Raw genomic sequence first — 12,267 nt, forward strand, 5'->3', positions numbered from 1 at the left:
TTCTTTGTTATTAACGGCAAGGGTGCATATAATCTGCTTCTAGGGAGGGATTGGATTCATGCTAATTGTTGTGTTCCTTCTACAATGCATCAATGCCTCGTACAGTGGATTGGGGATAAGATTGAGGTCGTCCCTGGTGATTCTTCTTATATCATCGCATCGGCAGAATCAGATACTTACGAGCGAACTAAATGCATATCAGGAGAAGCTTGGGAAAAAGAGTTCCTTAGAGTTGCTGACTATGAAATTCCACCGATCCAAGCAGTCGGTTCTGAAGAGGAGTTTTAATGGATAGGTTTGCCGATGATGGAAAATTAGGTCAAGGGTTCACATCGGCAGATGATTTAGTAGAAGTAGATATTGGTGATGGTGATAGGTCAAGACCTACTTTTATTAGTGCTAAGTTAGATTCCAAGTGTAAGCAGCAAATAACAGATTTGTTAAAAGAATATAAAGATTGTTTTGCTTGGGATTATACTGAGATGCCTGGATTAGACCGATCGATAGTTGAACATCGGTTACCTATCAAATCTGGATTTCGGCCACATCAGCAGCCAGCGCGCCGATGCAACCCTAATGTACTTCCTGACATTAAGGCCGAGATAACTAAATTAATTGAAGCAAAGTTTATTCGGCAATGTCGATACGCAGAGTGGATCTCTAATGTGGTTCCTGTTTATAAGAAAAATGGAAAACTTCGTGTCTATATTGATTTCAGGAATCTCAACAAAGCCACACCGATGGATGGCTATCCAATGCCGATTGCTGATTTGTTGATTGATGCTGCGGCTGGACATCAAATTATCAGCTTCATGGACGGTAATGCAGGTTACAATCAAATATTCATGGCTGAGGAAGATATTCCCAAGACTGCTTTCAGATGTCCAGGTCATGTGGGGTTATTCGAGTGGTTAGTCATGACGTTTGGTTTGAAAAATGCCGGTGCTACTTATCAAAGAGCTATGAACTTTATTTTTCATGAATACATCGGCACATTAGTGGAGATCTACATTGATGATGTAGTAATTAAGTCTGGAGATATCACAGCACATTTAGCCGATCTGCGAAAGATACTGGAGTGCACAAGGAAGCATGGATTGAAGATGAATCCTAATAAATGTGCATTTGGTGTATCGGCAGGACAATTCTTGGGTTTTATGGTACATCAGCGGGGCATTGAAATCAGTAGGAAGTCTATTGATGCAATTAACAAGGTGATTGCTCCTGCCAATAAGACTGAATTGCAATCTTTGATCGGTAAGATTAATTTCATTAGAAGATTCATATCTAATCTGTCGGGTAAGATCAAGGCTTTCAGCCCACTACTTAAATTGAAAGCTGATCAGGAATTTGTATGGGGAGTTGAACAGCAATTAGCCCTTGATGAAATTAAGAAATATTTATCAAATCCTCCAGTGCTAGTTCCACCTCAACATGGGAAGCCTTTCAGGTTATATTTGTCAACTGATGATACAGTTATCGGTTCAGCTCTTATTCAAGAATTTGAAGGGAAAGAACGTGTTATTTATTATTTGAGCAGAAGATTAGTGGATGCTGAGACGAGGTATTCGGCCATTGAAAAATTGTGTCTGTGTTTATACTTTTCTTATGTCAAATTAAGGCATTATTTGTTATCTGCCGAATGTACGGTCATATGCAAAGATGATGTGGTCAAGTATATGCTGTCGATGCCGATATTAAGTGGTAGAATCGGCAAATGGATTTTAGCATTATCAGAGTTTGAACTACGTTACAAATCAACTAAGGCAGTTAAAGGGCAAGTGATGGCTGATTTTGTCACTCAGCATTGTAATACAGTGGACTCTCTGGAGATTGCTCCCTGGACACTTTTCTTCGATGGATCCACATGTGGTGAAGGAGCAGGTATCGGCATTGTGTTAATTTCACCTCAAGGAAGGAAATATGAGTTTTCATTGCCGATTGTTGCTACAGCGACAAACAATCAAGCTGAATACCAAGCCTTGGTAAAAGGGTTAGAATTGCTGAAGGAGATACGTGCCGATGTTGTTGAAATCTTTGGTGATTCTATGCTAGTTATAAATCAATTGGCTGGAATTTATGAATGCCGAAGTGAAGCTTTGATTTCGTATTATGAGAAATGTTTGCAATTGTTGGAAGGATTTAGAGGTTTTCGTCTTGAACATATCTCTCGATTGCATAATGAGGAAGCTAATCGACTAGCTCAGCATGCTTCAGGGTATCAGCCTATTCAGGAAGTGTTAACATCGGCAGTTGATACCGATGACTGGAGGAAAGAGATTGTCGATTATTTAAAGGATCCATATAGAAAGGTTGAGAGACGTATAAGGTTCCAAGCTACCAAATATGTGCTCCTCGATGATGAGTTATATTATCGAACTATAGATGGAGTTTTACTTAGATGTGTTAACAATGATGAATCGAAAAGCTTGATGGGTGAAATTCATGAAGGAGTATGTGGGGCACATCAATCGGCTTTCAAGATGAAATGGATGATCAGAAGGAATGGGTACTATTGGCCGACTATTCTTGAAGATTGTTTTAAATATTTTAAAGGATGCCAGGGGTGTCAAAAGTTTGGTAATATTCAAAGAGCGCCTGCATCGGCTATGAACCCTATAATCAAACCGTGGCCGTTCCGGGGATGGGCTATTGATCTCATTGGTCAGATTTATCCGCCATCGAGTAAAGGACATAAATTTATTCTGGTTGCTACCGATTATTTCACAAAGTGGGTTGAGGCAATTCCTTTAAAAAAGGTGACATCGGTCAATATGATTGATTTTGTGAAAGAGCATATTGTTTACCGATTTGGTATTCCTCAGACTATCACTACCGATCAGGGCACTATGTTTACATCAGGAGAATTTGATGAGTTTGCTGTAGGTATGGGAATTAAAATTTTAAATTCTTCTCCATATTATGCTCAAGCTAATGGTCAAGCTGAGGCTTCTAACAAAGGGATCATCAAACTCATTAAGCGCAAAATTGAAGAAAATCCTAGGAGGTGGCATACAGTATTAAATGAAGCCTTGTGGTCATGTCGGATGTCATGTCATGGTGCAACCAAAGTAACGCCTTATCAGTTAGTATATGGACACGATGCAGTATTGCCTTGGGAAATTAAGATTGGCTCTAGACGAATACGTTCTCAAAATCAGCTGACAGCCGATGATTATAATACTCTTATGAAGGATGAGTTGGAAGATGTGGCGGGTCATCGGTTAAGGGCTTTAGTTAGTATCGAAGAAAATAAGAAAAGAGTAGCTAGATGGTATGACAAGAAGGTGAAAGTAAAAGAGTTTGCCGATGGAGATCTGGTCTGGAAATTGATTTTACCGATTGGGACTAAAAGTTCAAAGTTTGGAAAGTGGTCTCCTAATTGGGAAGGTCCATATCGGATAAATCAGTCTGTTCCTGGTAATGCATATATTTTAGAAACCCTCGAAGGGGTTGTGTTTCCCAGAGCGTTGAATGGAAAATATCTAAAGAAATATTATCCTAGTATCTGGATGGATGCGTAAAAGTATAAGTGCCGATAACAGTACTATCGGCTAGGATTATGCAAAAATGCCAATGTCTCATAAAGTGCCGATACAATAAATAAGATTACACGTTCAACAAGGATTGGATAGCTAATATCGCACGCAGGCGAATCTGGTCGGCTTCCTCCATTTCCTTGATATCGTCATCGGCGGCACCCTCCACAGGCTTGAGTTTTTTCTTCATGGCTAAAGCTTTGCGAGCTTGGATATCTCTTTCTTGCTGAAGGGTCTTGATGGCATCGGGTAGCTGGCTTTCTTCTTGTTGGGCATGAGTTAAGGCTGCCTCAACTTCTTTCAGTTCAGCCAGTAGAGCCATCTTCCTTGCTGATAAATCTAAGATTTTCTGCTTAAGTTCAGCGCCCGAAGTCTGCAAGTTGCCGATGCCCTTGTGCTTCTCATCGGCAATCTGTTTCAGTTGTAGCATCTCTTCTTTGAGTTGAGCCTGAGCTGCTCTATCGGCAATGCGCTGAGCGGCCCGTTGATATTGCAGTTGGCGGCTTTCTAGGTGAGCTGCTGGGAAGAGTACTTCTTCAACATCGGCAGGGACCTGGCCCCGAATTGTTTTGAAGATTGCCTTTGCGGGGTCCGAGTCATCTACTAGTTGGGCGGTACCTTGTTGTAGCAAGTTCAGGAGGGTTTCCAACTTGGATTTAGTCTCTGCCGATATTGTTCCCAGTGCAAGGGAAGAACTTGTCTCCTCTCCATCGTCGTCAGAAATATCAATGGCAAAGGAAAATAGGCTGTTCGGGGAGTCTTGTTCCTGAGAGAGAGAGAGGGAGATCAGTTAGGGGTAAGTATGAGTATTGTAAATCAACTAGGCTGATCGGTTTACCTGTTTCAAGGCAATTTCTTGTGCTTGACTGGAGGAAGCAACCTGGAGTATGTCGTGTGGGGGATCGGCTGAGCTTGCCGATGGGATATCCTCTATGACTTCATCGATGGTGGGCTCTTGAGGTATGACGGCCGATGACATTGGGGCAGATGTAGGGATCGGCATAGACCTTTGTCGTTTTGGCTGTGCTTCAGTATCTGTTGAAGCTTTGCGTTTTGCTTGGGCATCGGCAGCGATGGGCTGGGGGGCATCGATACTTGTTGGTTGTGAAGCTTGGACATCTGGTACGTTTGCCGATGTACCCAATTGTTGCTGCAAAACAAGTGTAAGAGATGATATTTAACAAGTAAAATGTAAAGTCAAGAAGCTACCTCTGAAGGTTCATCGAAAGAAGTGGTGCTTGACATCGGCGAAATTGCCGATGACGATTCAGTAGCAGCTCTTACCCCTTGATGATTAAGGTTAATACAGTTTGTGATCGGCATAGGTAAAAATAAACGAGGTTGTTACCTTAAATGCTTTGACCAGGGTTGTAGCAGCAGCCGATGGAGTAGCCCTGGATCTAGCCAATTTGGACTTGGAAGTGATGCTCTTGGTACGAATCTTCTGGTGGGTCAAAGCGGCTAAGGTGGGAGCGTTGTAGCCGATCAGCGATGTTGGGGAAACAGGCCGGAGATTGAAGGGTTTCCCACTTTTGCTCACCGATGGTGCTGGGTTGTTAACCTGTTACAAGGGAATCGGTTACTGATATATGAAGGGAAAAGCAGAAGGGAGTTAAAGGAAACTTACCGCGTCGTCAAGGATGGCGTATTCAGGGTCGATCATGTGCCGATATGTGTGAGCAGAAGTTGCGAACAGTTGTTCTTTCCATTCTTGCCACCATTGCTTATATGACTCGGTGATGAAAGATATTGGTGTCCAGGTGGATATATCAACATCTGTAGTATCGGCATCAGGGGAGAGTTGTACTACCTTGTTCCAATCTGTTCCGCAGGTGATTGTTTCCCTGGGTTTGATCACATCGGCAAAGCAGAGTTTGATTGGCAATTGCCCAAAAGCCAATTGGCGGGATACTGCCGATGGGTTGTAAAATTCGTAAGTAATGTTGGTGTTTTTCCCGCTGCCGAATGTGTTTACTGGAATTGCCCTGGGAGTAATGATAGCTATCATGAGCTCATTATCTTGATTCAGAGTGTTATCGGCAAAGTTGAAAAGAAGGGGGAATCTGTTGTCTTCGTCAATATAAGGCACCCAGGCCCTATGATCACGAGAAAGACCATTGTAGAAGCTTTGAAAGAATCTGCCGATTTGGTCTTCGTTGGCTTCTGTTCCAGGAAGGACAATTATGGCTTCACCAAAATTGAGGGGTGAGCGTGTTGCCGATTCATCATCCCCAAGCACATAGTCTTCAGCAATTTCTCGTGGGAATTGTTGAGCAAAAAAGTCCCATTGCAAACATTTGTGCATATGGGCATTCAGCCACATGTTGATAAACCACCACGGGCCTCCCAGGTTGCCGATGGGTTCGCCGAGCAAAAGCTTCTGAGACACTTGATGAAGAAGGTGATAAGTGGAGCTCAGAAGGTATCGGCCAAGAGGAAACCTTACGCCATTAGCCAAAAGTTCAGCTGCAGGGAGGAAGGCGTTGGTTGGTCCTACTGATCGACCACAGAAGATGAATTTTTCCAACCACATATTCAGGAATGTGGCATGTTCCCTCTGGTTAACTGTCCCGGTCTTCTGGTATTCTTGAATGTATCCTGTCCAACCGCCGATGTTGCGGGTATTTACCCTGTATTCAGGCTTTCTACCATAGATGGAGCCTTCATCGGCAGTTGAGATGTCCAAGCCAGTAAGCATATGGATATCGGCAAGGGTAGGAGTGGCTGGGCCATGTCCAAACATAAAAGTGTTGGTCGTGTCTGACCAGAAATAAGCAGCTGCAATTATCATTGATTCATTTTTTTGCATATCGGCAATAGATAGCCTAATGCATTGGTCTAATCTTCGTTCTGCCCAGTATACTTGCATAGATCTATTAACTCTCAAGTACCAATCTTTCCACCCCTTGGTGGTTTTGGGCCAAGATCGGAATGTGTCTTTCCATAAATTCAGAGAGAAATTTTGGGCTCTAAAGGGGATTCTGTTAACCTCTGCATTGATCAGATCGGTTGGATCTGGGTTGCCCATTGGTCCGAGGCATTGGACGTGCGGCTGATCGGTTGGGATAATTAATTTGTTGCGCAGTTCCTAAGGTTATAGAATCCAGAGAACAGAAGAAAGGAAAAATCACCAACTGAATGAATTTGCGAAAAGATCAAAGTAAAGGGTAATGGAAGTGGAGCGAACCGCGGGGACGTCGAAGTTGATGGCCATGGTCTTGAGGAAACTTGAAGTTAGCGCCGGAGAAGGGTTCTTCTTGGTTGAGGTCGCGCGGTTGTTCGTCGGAGTCGCCGCCGGAGAGAGAAAATGCCAAGGATTGGAGGCTGAAAGTAGAAAATGAGGGTTCCGGAGAAATCTATTTATAAGCCGCCCGGAGTAAGGGTATTTTGGACTTATCTCTATATCGCGCGCATATAGGTCGAGACGGTTCAGAAGGATATGGTAACTGTTCGCACGATAATCAGGGGATTGTACAGATGAGTTAATGACAGGTAATCATGACTTGGAAGGGATATCGATACAGGATATTTTAATTCTGAAAATGGCAGCATTATCATGTTAAGATCTTGCCGATGGGTTATTGCTTCGGTATCTTAACCATAATCAGGGCAAGAGTGGTTGGCGATTGTGCGATATTTACTGAAGTGCGTGAATCAAGATTAGATTTGATTGGATTTGATAACAAATCAAGTTTTGGCTTGGAGAATGAGTTACGGTAATCGAGCGAAGGCAAGCGTTATCTGGAGTAAATTTTGGAGCATTAATGGTTTTATACTCCGAAATTGGGGGGCATGTGTTGACACCGTTTTTTTGCACGTGTCAAAATAATCGGAGTGGACTAATCGGCAAGGGGAAAGTTATTGAATACTTTGATAACCGATGAAAGCCAGCTTGTAAAGATGGTTGCCGATAGCTGGTGATGGTCGATGGAAAGGTTGATTTGGACTCGGACGTTGCCGATGAGGTTGGAGGTGTTGTTGTCAATGCCGATGAAGGGAGGCTGGAAGACTACTGCCGATGAAACAGGGAATATGCCGATGAAGGAAGGCTGGAAGACTACTGCCGATGAAACAGGGAATATGCCGATGAAGGAAGGCTTGAAGACTACTGCTGATGAAATAGGGAGTATGCCGATGGGAAGGAGGACAGTGAGGTTTCCATCGTAATTGAGGCGGACAGGGAAATAGATAGAAGTTGATTTCCTTTTCTATATTAGTTAGAGTATGATTCATGTAAGAGTCACGTGTTTCCTTAGATATGGGATTGGTGTCCTAGTTGTGTTTGGTTGTGTCTCTTTAGATCAGGGTATAAATATGGAGTAAGGGGCAATGTAAGAGATATATCAATCAATATCAAAACCAATTTTTACTCCTATTTGCATCTACTTACTTTTCGGCGACTTCGTCAATTTGCATATTTTTTCCCTTTTTACGAGTTCTCATTGATTCGGCGAGCTGCATCGTTTCAGTACGACCTTCGGCGATTCTCGAGTTCCGCGTGAGCACCTCTTGGCCGTGACTTCCGGGCGTATCGCTGTTGTCAGGACCAAAGTGTTCGTATCTTCATCCTTGTCGATTAGCAGGTCAAATCGACTGGCACGCTTTGGATATCGATTCGGGTATTAGCCCTTTGTGTTTGCAGATCCACTTTTGCATCAACAGACAACAACAACACCGAAATAATAGTTCGGCCATCCTCACCCGAAGGTCAGAAATATCTGAGCCTTTAATAATAATTTCACCCATTTCCTCGTTTATGATGAACCTCACTGATCAGTCCGTACAAGTCACAGATTGGCTACACAGAAATGATGCATATATTCCCATGTGTACTGTCAAACGTACGGTCCGTATTGATGCATTTCCTACTTCTGGTGAGCCAAATTAGCACAACGTCATCATGCTACTTTTTAATATGAAATAAGGCATTTATTTAGATGCTAATGTACTAAAGTGGAGCTATATTGATGTAGATGTCGATCAAGAAAGATGCGAAGACAAGAAGCGGAAGCGTGCTCATGAGGATGACGTACACAACGAACTCTTAAGCAACACAAATCTCCTCTCATATTTTGTCCGAGTGGGCCATTGCGTACAAAATGTACAAAAATGGAATCTCAAACTGATATTATATATTGCATCTGCAGATCATTATTAGGGAGGAAGCGAGAGAAGTACAGGTCAACGACGATGCCGTACAAACGCCAGTACTACAAAAGGCACAACATATGATGCGTGCTGACGATGATGTGACGGCGTTGCCTCGGTATAATAAGCCAAAGAAATCAAACAATGCACAAATCATGACTCAAGGTGAGCCATCATTAATTGAAACTTACTTCTTTAATTTAAATAATTAAATACTTATTACTAATAATAATATAAAATGATACCTCTACAGATTATGTGTCTACGAAACAAGATGATGAGGTCATTGAATACATGAAAGGAAAAAGTATAGATCATAAACTCGTCAGAATCAATGATGCTTGGGGATGCAGGGATGACCTAGATTGCCTTTTTAAGTCGAATGACCAAGTCAATGGCGCGGTAAGCATGTTTAACACAGGTTCTGCATTACATAGTGTCCATACAAACTATCTGCCAATCTTTTAATGACAAATTAAAAACTTGTAGGTCATAAGTTTGTATATCGAATTGATGCGGCATGAAGAACACCTACTTCATAGAGATGGTGGAGATGTATATTTGGAAAATTCAATGGTTTCTCAAATGCTAAGAATTGACGGGAAGAAAAATGAGAGGGATTTGAGCTATAATAGAGATGAAGTGGTTGAAACAAGGGCACACAATTATTTAAATGCTGATATGGTAAGCTTTACCATAATACTTGACATATGCTAATTTTTTACCCTTTCAAATCTAGAGAAATAATTTAGATAACTCTCTAATACTGCAGGTGTTCCTTCCAATCAATATTGAAAAGTTTCACTAGTACCTGGGTGTTGTGAACGCTTCTTTAGGCCAGATACATGTTTTGGACTCTTTTGGAGATAATATGACAAACTTTGAAGATCTCTGGTATACGGTACGTCTAAATAATTGGTATACATATTTATTTATTCAAAATTCTTCAGTACCTGTTCTGTTTCTTAATTAGCCTTGGTGTTTTGATCATACCAGCTCTTAGGAATGGAAAGACTAATAAAATATGCAACGGGGCTTACAAAACTGGACCAAAGTAAATGGAAACACGGTACCAATATGACATCTTGGCCAATGAAACATAAGATCAAGGTCCCAATGCAAACAGATGGGTAAAATATCTTTATGTTTTGTGTATATGTCATTGCCTAACCATTATCTGTATGCCTCATATTTGATTGTTTGGAATATTGCCCAGCTATAGTTGTGGTTTATGGCTTCTTAATTATATGGAGTATTGGACCGGAAGTACTTTATCTGACCATGTAACCCAGGTACTTACTTAAGAATCTACTTCTAATACATATCAGTTATTTTTTAATTGGTTAGCATATAAGCAATTACTGTTTGCAGGAAGATATAAGTAACTTCAGGTTCAAGCTACCTGTGATCTTATATAACTCGCTGTTAAATGAAATAAGAGGGTTACCGGATAAAGAGCAAAAGACTAAGACCGGCGATGACCTAGATGAACTTGTCGAAGAGCTCGATGACCTCGATATTTTGATGTCGGGTAACACGAAGTTGACAAGGACACTAAAGTGGACAAACAGAGAAGACTTATTGATGACAATTTGCGGGTTGTTCCACTTGATCGCCGATGATGAGACTTTAGAGTAAGTCATGCATTCTAAAGTACAACGTACTGTTCTAATATAGATATTGCCTTTGTCCATTCTAGATTGCTACAACAAGTAATTTGTTCCTTGTCCTTGTTTTCAGGAAAGAGTGGATACGAAGTACACGACCATATCCAATTTCTTTAAGTCTTAGACAAATTATAAATATTTTAGATGATGATAGACAGCTGGAACATGAAACCTTTAATATGGCTATTCGGATGGTCGCGTGCAACCAAGACATAGCGCAGAAGAAACAAATATTCCACTACATGGATCTCAAATTTGCTGTAAGTTGATATATATAAATCATTCTAAAAGATTGTTTATACATGTCATACTTAAATTATGTAATTGTATAATTATCAGGAAATAACTCATTTTGGACGAGATCCACGATGTTGTCCCAAGATTGACAAGGCATACCAAGATCAATTAAAAAAAGTATTTGAGTGCTGGCCGGAAAAGCAGTACGACATTAAAGAATGTAGCAATGTAAGTTGTGTTTTGTGTATTACTTTAAAACCTTTTAAATTATTTACCACTTACGGTCTGTGTGTTTGTTTATAGATCCTACTACCATATTATCAAGATGGTCTATACACTTTATTCATAATCGACATGCAAAAAATAATCGTCCATATTATGGATCCACTTCAAGATCATGTATGCTTGAAGGGTTATGATCACAGAGATTCATATATACCTACATTACACACTATTGCTAGAAGGTTCAATCTTGCCATGGGATTGTTAAATTTTAAGATGAACAACAATATTTGTCACTGGAAGCGAGAATACCCTACGTGTGTAACAAAGGTTACACATAATAAACACTGGTAATCACTTGTAATATATTTCAACTTTCATATCAAAGAAATAGTTATTTGATCTATGTACATCAAATAAACAATTGATCTTCTACAGGAATTTGGGAGGCTTTCTTGTATACAGTTTCATGAAGTCATGGGATGGCATAAGATTGCCACCAATCAACAATGTAAGCATGTATAGTACATAACTAAGTTTCATAAACTACATTGAAAAATAATAACTTATTTATTGTTATCTGTCATGCACAGCTACCAACTTCGCTGAGGAGGGAATTCTTGGCCGATATTTTGACGAGTAATGCAAAAGAATGTAGCGACAACATCCCTGATAATCTGCAATACATGATTAAGGAGTTAGGTAGAATCTAACTTTACAATGTGCACTTATATAAAAAGTGTTCCCAAATTATATATAGACTCAAATACAATTGTTGTGTAATAGTAATATTATGAAGATTAAATTGGTTATAATTATGAGCATCACAAGATTAAAACCGTAGCGTTAGCACGGGCATTATACTAGTAGACTAGAGAGGTCACTGAGCCAGCGGCGTGTGTTTGAAGAAAACGGATACAACGTATCGTTGCTCGCATGGCTAGGGCTAGGGGGGCGGTACACGCCAAACGCGACGGGTCATGACTTATCTGCCTCCAAAGATGAAGTCCATAGAGGTGATGATGGACATGTGATGATGGTGATCAAGCTTTAAACTTGGAAAAGAAGAAAGAGAAAAATAAAATGGGCTCAAGGCAAAGGTATATTTGATAGGGCCATCTTATTTTGGTGGTCAAGACACTATAGAGAGTGTGACCACATTTAGGATAGATGACCGTACTATCAAGAGGGGAGAATCTCGGTTAAAGCGATTATCAAGTGCCACTAGGTGGAGTCATTCGTGCATTCGCATTAGGACGTAGTGTGCTAACTTAACTCCCTTGAAAATGGTTTGAAAATATGCTAACACACGTGCATAGTGGTGATACACAAGGTGGTTAGCACTTGGGAGCAAGGGTGAAGAAGTTAGAAATTGAAAAGGAGGAAGGAGAAGGGGACCGAACCTTGTGTGGGTTTGGACCGGACCCTAGAAAAGGTGAGTCTAGTCCTATCTT

General features: G+C 40.9%; 3 long non-coding RNA genes across 5 annotated transcripts; all 3 read left to right on the top strand.

Annotated features, from left to right (window-relative positions):
- The first annotated feature begins 9,497 nt into the window (after nucleotides 1–9,497).
- LOC136475332 (uncharacterized) lies at nucleotides 9,498–9,980 on the top strand. The gene is made up of 3 exons (XR_010763154.1): nucleotides 9,498–9,588; nucleotides 9,684–9,817; nucleotides 9,904–9,980. It is a non-coding gene; the product is annotated as an uncharacterized lncRNA (long non-coding RNA).
- A 287-nt stretch (nucleotides 9,981–10,267) lies between these two features.
- Nucleotides 10,268–10,819, top strand: LOC136474783 (uncharacterized). 3 transcript variants are annotated; one of them, XR_010763019.1, is made up of 3 exons: nucleotides 10,268–10,347; nucleotides 10,428–10,614; nucleotides 10,694–10,819. It is a non-coding gene; the product is annotated as an uncharacterized lncRNA (long non-coding RNA). The 3 variants fall into 3 exon arrangements; XR_010763020.1 differs by having other exon boundaries at nucleotides 10,271–10,321; XR_010763021.1 differs by having other exon boundaries at nucleotides 10,292–10,340.
- Nucleotides 10,820–11,049: 230 nt separating this feature from the next.
- Nucleotides 11,050–11,491, top strand: LOC136475337 (uncharacterized). Its single transcript, XR_010763158.1, has 3 exons — nucleotides 11,050–11,163; nucleotides 11,252–11,324; nucleotides 11,407–11,491. It is a non-coding gene; the product is annotated as an uncharacterized lncRNA (long non-coding RNA).
- Nucleotides 11,492–12,267: the final 776 nt, after the last annotated feature.

Source organism: Miscanthus floridulus, chromosome 8 (genome assembly GCF_019320115.1).
Source record: "Miscanthus floridulus cultivar M001 chromosome 8, ASM1932011v1, whole genome shotgun sequence".
In the NCBI taxonomy this organism is placed as follows: Eukaryota; Viridiplantae; Streptophyta; class Magnoliopsida; order Poales; family Poaceae; genus Miscanthus; species Miscanthus floridulus.